Below are 7,039 nucleotides of genomic sequence, written 5' to 3'. Positions count from 1 at the left end.
AAATGTTGGAATTACAGGCATGCACCACCATTTACTGAACCAAAAAAACCTTTTCATGGAATTTAAGAATTTATTTTATTTTTTTTTTATTTTATTTTTTTTTGGTTTTTCTCCGGTACCAGGAACCGAACTCACGACCTTACGCTTGCCAGGCAGGCGCTTTGCCGCTGAGCTAAATCCCCAGCCCCAAGAATTTATTTTAAAATGTACTTTTTTGTGTGCGTCTTTTTGAGACAGGGTCTCGCTCTGCAGTTCAGACTGGCCTTGAGCTCACTTTGTAGCCCAGGCTGGTCTCAAACTTGGAATGATCCTCCTGCCTCAGCCTCCTGAGTGCTGGGATTACAGGCGTGCACCACCATGCCCAGAAAAATGTACATATTTTTAAAAATTCTGCTAAAAAATAATGTACATATTAGGTCAAAGGCCTAGGACAATTGTAAAGAAGTGCCAGATAGGTGACCTGTCTCCATGGCAAATATAATTGCATCTGTTGTACTTAAGACAACATAATATTGTAGTATGGACCCATAACAAAATCAGTGAAATTACATAGAAAACTCAGAAACTGATGCAGGCTTGTGTGGAAAACAGATGCAGGATGGGTAATGGTACAGATTACTAGGGGAAATATAAAGCTAAAACAGAGAATCCAGGCTAGGCATGGTGGTACATGCCTATAATCTCAGCACTTGGGAGGCTAAAGGAGAAGGATCTCCATGAGTTCAAGGCCAACCTAGGCTACACAGTGAGTTCAAGGCTAGCCTGGATGGCATACCAAGACACTATCTCAAAAACAAAAAGGAGGTGCCAGGTGTGGTGGCACACACCTGTAATCCCAGCACTCAGGAGACTGAGGCAAGAGGATCATTGCGAGTTTGAGGCTAGCCTGAACTGCATTTGTCTCAAAAAAGACAAATACAACCAAAAAAACCCAAAAAAATCACAAAGTTGAAAGCTAGTTCTTTGACTAAGCTAATAGACAATCTTCTAAACATAAGGCATAATACAAAAAATAAAAAGGAAAACAAATACACATAGATTTAAAAGTAAAAAACATGTGTTTGTGTGTTTGCAATAAATGGTATGGGACAATTGATTGTCCATATGGAAAATAACTGGAATAACCTACTTCACATCATACATGAAAATCAGCTCTACAGGAGATGATTTATTTTCATTCTCTCTCATTTTCAAATCCATTTCTTCTTTCTAGTTTTTGTTTAATATCTTAGCACCCATCACCGTCTCTTAATTTTAATGCCCTGAATCCATTTCTTTCCAGCTTTATTGCAGTATAACTGACAAATAAAAATTGTGTATATTTGCTATGTAAAAAAAAAGAGATGATTTACTTAAATCTAAAAAGCAAAAAAATCTAAAGCCTCCAAAGAAAATTTAGGAGAGGGTAATAAAAACAAACAAACAAACAAAAATTAGTAGAATATAGGAGAATGTGTTAATGATCACGAGGTAGGGAGGGATTTCTGTAAAAAGACTTAGCTTTTCATCACAATTTTCTGTTTTAGTTTTTATTGCAGCAAAATAAACAACTGAGATAACTATTTAAAAGGGTGAAAGATTTCTTTTGACTCATGGTTTTAAGGGCTTCAGTCCATGCATTTGGCCCCATGGCCTTTGGGTATGTGGCCAGTCAGAACATCATGGCTGGAGCACTTGGTGAGGGAGATGGTTCAACTCTTGGCTGCTAGGCAATGAGGAGAGGGATCGGGAGGGCTGGCATGCCAACCTTAAGGCCCGCTCCCAGTGACCTCACTTTCAGTAGCCTCACTTCCTACAGATTCACCTGCTCCCCAGTAGTGCCACAGACTGGCAAGCAGACCTTGACTGTATGGGACTCTGAGGGATAATTAAGATACAAACTATAACAAAGACACTGACAAGTAAGTAGATAAGCAGTGCTTACACTTACAATGGGATACTATTCAGCCTTAAAAAGGAAGGAAATTCTTACATGTTTTAAGGAGCTGGACCCGAGGACAGTATGCTGAGTGAAATAAGCCAGTCAAAAAAAGACAACTGGAAGCCAGGTGTGGTGGCGCACGCCTATAATCCCAGCACTTGGGAGGCTGAGGCAGGAGGATTATCGTTGTGAGTTTGAGATCAGGGCTACAAAGTGAGCTCAAGGCCAGCCTGAACTGCATAGCGAGACCCTGTCTCAGACAAACAAAAAAAAGAAAATTCAAGCAAGAAAGAGAAATGAGTTTTCATTCATCATATTCACAGAACATTACAAAAGAGTTTTATGTTGCAGTTCTGGGATGGGACCCAGGACTTCTTGCATGCCAGGCAAGTGCTATATCTCTAAAGTACACCCCCAGGCTTAGGAAGTAAAACATTCTCATAACCCAGCAAGAAGTGTTCAGGTGTGTGGTTTATGCTTGTAAATGCAGCACTCAGGAGGCAGAGGGAGGATTGCTGTGAGTTCAAGGCTAGTTAAAAAAAAAAAAACCAAGGAGTTCAAGAGTGTGAAGTACAACAGTTCCCATGAAGGCAGGGTAAAAGAACATGACCTGGCCACTTTTTTTTTTTTTTTTTTGGTACTGAGAATCGAACTCAGGACCTTGTACTTGCAGGTGCTTATACCGCTGAGCTATATCCCAGCCCTGGCCACATTGAACAAAGCTGAATATGTTCATACACTTCAGTTTAACAGACACTGGAGATCTTAAACTCCAGTGCAAGGAAGGACACATATGGAGGATTTACTGCAGCACTGTTGGCAAGTGGAGGGAAGCCAGAAGCGCCCACATGTGCATTCTTAGAAGGCACCAAGAAGTTGTGATTGTGCAATGGAATTTTTTCTTCTTTTTGAGACGGTCCCGCTATGCAGTTCAGGCTGGCCTTGAGCTTACTTTGTAGCCCAGGCTGGTCTCTAACTCACAGTAATCCTCCGGCCTCAGCCTCCTGAGTGCTGGGATTACAAGTGAGTGTCACCACAACCAGCTGCAGTGGAATCATGAATAAAGAGATTCAATGTGGTTTTTGTTTTGTTTTTTGTCTTTGGAGACAGGGTCTCTCTATGCAGTTCAGGCTGAACTTGAGCTCATTTTGTAGCCCAGGCTGGCCTCGAACTCACAATGATCCTCCTGTCTCAGCCTCCCTAGTGCTGGGATTACAAGTGTGCACCGCCACCGCCCCCACGCCTGGCCGAAGAAATGCAACGTGGAGAAATCTCAAAAACCTAATGCTGACCAAAATCAGTTATGAACGCCATTGCAGTTTTGTGCACAGGAACAGATACTGCAGTAAAAGTATAAACAGGCACCAATACAGAATGGGCGTAGTGGTGTGAGAAGGTGGTCAGAGAGCTAGCCTGAGGGATTCAGCTGGATTTGTTTCATTTCCCAAGATGAGTGCTGAGTATATAAGAGCATCTTTATTTTTCTCTCTTTATGGCCAGACGTATAATTTTAAGTAAGAAGAATGAGATATATTAATATATCCCAAAGCATGTGGAAGATGTCTTACTAAACTAAAAAGTCAGGGCATGGTGGTGCACACCTATAATCCCAGCACTCTGAAGGCTGAGGCAGGAGGATCATTGTGAGTTGGAGGCCAGGCTGGGCTACAAAGTGAAACCCTGTCTCAAAAAGACAAAAAAAAAAAAAAAAGCTAAAAAAAGTCAGTTCCAAAACAGTGTATCAAGCCTGAAGTCATCCATGCAGAGAAAAATAAGCTCTGTGTGCATATGTGTTTACGGCACATACGTGTTTACTACACACATGTTCATGCCTATAAAAAAGGAATAGTGATGGCCAAGTGTGGTGGCGCATGCCTGTAATCCCAGTACTCTGGAGGCTGAGGCAGGAGGATCGCTGTGAGTTCGAGGCCAGCCTGTGTTATAAAGTGAGCTCAAGGCCAGCCTGAACTGCATAGCCAGACCTTGTCTCAAAAAGACACGCCCCGCCCCCAAAAAGAAAGAAAAGAAATAGTGTCAATAGCGACCTCTGCAGGCAAAAGAGAATTAGGTAAGAGGTATGGTAAAGGGACACTTGCACATTTTATCTTTCAGAATGGTTTAAAACCATATGGAAAAAAAAAAAACTGTATGAAAGAATCGGGCATGGTGGCACATGCCTGTAATCCCAGCACTTGGGAGGCTGAGGCAGGAGGATCGTTTCGAGTTGGAGACCAGCCTGAGCTACAAAGTGAGCTCAAAGCCAGCCTGAACTACATAGCGAGACCCTGCCTCAAAAAGACAAAATAAATAAATAAATAAAAATTATTTTTAAAATTTTAATGAGGCCCGGGGATGTAGCTCAACGGCACAGCACCTGCCTGGCAAATGCAAGATCATGAGTTCGATTCCCAGTACCAAAATAAATAAGTACACTTTTTTTTTTTATGGTACTGGGAATTGAACTCAGGACCTTATATTTCCAGGCAGGCACTTGTGCCATTGAGCTATATCCCCAGTCCCCAAAATAAATAAATAAAAATAAAAATTTCAATGAGTTAAAAATCCAGAGTTGGATATGGTGGTGCATGCTAGTAATTTCAGCTACTTAGGAAGGTGAGGCTGAGCAAATTATGAAGATGCTGTCATTAAAATAAAATAAATAATATAAAACAGAAAGGGTTTGAGATGTAGCTCACCACACCCTGGGTTCAATTCCTAAAAGTGAAAAACAAGTATATATGTGTTAACCCAGCAAATATAGTACAGGTATAGGAATCCATCCTGATAAATTATAAATGGCTATGAGTTCTTCATCACTTCCCCCATAGAGAGGCAGGGTGTTTTTCCCCCACCTTCTTGACAATGGGCTTGGCTTCTGACTTGCTTGAACCAACAGAATATGGTAGAAATGACACTGTGCTAATTCCTTTGTTTGTTTCTTTTTAGTACCGGGAATTGAATTTATGACCTCTGGCTTGCCAGGCAAGCGCTTATGCCACTGAGCTATATCCCCGGCCCTGTGCTGATTTCCTTGAAGTGAACTGTCAACTTCTGCTTCAGCCACCGTGTAGGGAGGAAGCCCAAGCAGTCATGTGGGAAAAATCACTACTTCAGCCCACAGCCAGCAGCAACTTGCCAGCCATGGGTGTGCGCCATCCTGGAAGTAGATCCTCTAGCCCCAGGCAGTTTGCTCCAGACAAAGCCATGTTGGGGAGAACACTGTTCCCACAAAGCCTTGCCCAAACTGCAAAAGAGTAAGGGAAGAAACGATTGTTGTGTAACAACCTGTGCTTTAGGGTGATTTGTTTTACAGCAGTGGTCTGATTTGTCTGTCTATTCCCAACTCCAGAATCAGGGACGCTACAGAATAAGATCAGGGAGTGTAGAAGATGTGAATAAACAAATGATTGGGAGCACAGATGGACAGATGGGTGGGTGGGTGATATAAGAATTGTCATGGGTCTCCCAGCTCTGGGTGGTGAGTTCTGGCAGAGTCAGGGACCCAGAGGCCAGGAGCTTCATGAGGCACGAGAGACATCTCTGCTAGAACTATTCTAAGTAATTTCCTCAGCAGGGTCCCTGCCATCTCTACTTCTAATGGCACGTCAGTCAGAGGATATTCAGCTGTTAAGTGAGAGAACAGCCACAACCCGAGGACCTGGAATCTTCCCCAGCGTCCGGAGCCACACCAGACCTGCCAGACTCGCCGAGCGGAGGGCTGCCTGGGAGACACCACCTGTCTCTTCCCACCCCGCTCAGTTCCAACGTTAAGCACATGATTAAAGCTGTGCAGGAACATATGGGAGGCGCGGTGTTTACCACTCCGGCCTGCACAGTCCGCAGGGCAGCGGGCAGGAGCTGGGGCAGATGTGGAGTGACCAGCTTCTGCCCACAGCTCTGACACAAGCCTTCTCAACTGCGGATCTGGGTAGACAGAGGAGCGGGAAAAGAGAGAGGGAGTTTGGAGTTTGAGGAGCCAGGAGCACTCGTGATGACTTACTTCAGATAGTGGGAATGGAAACTTACAGGGAGAGACAGTGGGGTCGCCATGGAGCCCGGGTGCCCAAAGGGTTTGGTGGCCCCAGGCCGAAAGTGAAATAATCTGGTTGTAGTTTCTTTTTGTTTTTTTTTGAGACATGGTCTCAAGGCTGCCCTTGAATTTGTGGTGATCCTCCTGCCTCAGCCTCCCACATGCTGGGATTACAGATGTGTGCCACCTTGGTGAGGTCTTATGTTTTTAATGTATGAGTTCTTTTGAGCTTTGTTTCACTTCTCTGTTGTGTAATGTAGGTGTCCAGTGTCATGATTTTGCATTCAAACATCCAGTTGTCCCAGGCCATATTTTTTTTCCGGTACCAGGAATTGAACTCACAACCTCGCACTTGCCAGGCAGGCGCTCTGCCGCTGAGCTAAATCCCTAGCCCCTTTGGCCATTTGTTGAAAAGCCTGTTCTTCCTCCCTGAGAAGTCTAGGCGCCCTTATGGAAAAATATTTTTTTCTCTTATGGAAAATCAATTGACAATAAATGTGTGAGTTTATTTCTGGACTCTCAGTTGTATTCTATTAATCCATGTGTCTATCATTGCAGTGACACACAATCTTGATTATTGTAGCTTTGTGGTAAGTTTTGAAACTAAAGAATGGGAAGCCCATCGGGCTGGAGAGCCAGGGAGGAGAGGCCTTCGTGTTGTCCTTCGTGTGTGAAGGCATCTGCTGGCAGAATCCCCTTTGGTCAGAAGTCCGTCTTTGTTATATTTAGAACTTTACCTGATTGGGTAAGTCCCACCCACACTGTGGAATGCAATCGGCTTTACATAGCCCATTATTTTTTTTAATTGCTGTGCTGGGGATTAAACCCAGGGCCTTTGCACTGAATATCATCTCCAGCTCCTTTTTCTTTCTTTCTTTTTAAATTTTGAGGTAGGGTCTTGCTAAATTGCCCAGACTGACCGCAAACCTGTGGTCCTCCTGCCTCAACCTCCACGACTGCTGAGATTACAAGTGTGTGCCACCACACCTGGCAAGTTGACCAATTTAAATGTTAATCTCTAGGCTGGGTTTATAGCTCAGTGGCACAGTGCCCTACTTGGCAAGCACAAGGTCCTGAGTTCAATTCCC

General features: G+C 43.7%; 1 long non-coding RNA gene across 1 annotated transcript in view; it reads left to right on the top strand.

The window, feature by feature from the left end:
- Positions 1-6,467, top strand: part of LOC102014682 — a 10,107-nt gene extending 3,640 nt beyond the window's left edge. The window contains exon 2 of the long non-coding RNA XR_260899.2: positions 4,868-6,467. This is a non-coding gene — a long non-coding RNA (uncharacterized LOC102014682). The remainder of the gene's footprint in view (positions 1-4,867) is intronic.
- The last annotated feature ends 572 nt before the right edge of the window (positions 6,468-7,039 follow it).

This window comes from Chinchilla lanigera, unplaced genomic scaffold, assembly GCF_000276665.1.
Source record: "Chinchilla lanigera isolate Chin_1 unplaced genomic scaffold, ChiLan1.0 scaffold00021, whole genome shotgun sequence".
Classification (NCBI taxonomy): Eukaryota; Metazoa; Chordata; class Mammalia; order Rodentia; family Chinchillidae; genus Chinchilla; species Chinchilla lanigera.
Note: the sequence above shows the minus strand (reverse complement) of the source record. Positions and strands in the feature narration are given on the sequence as shown.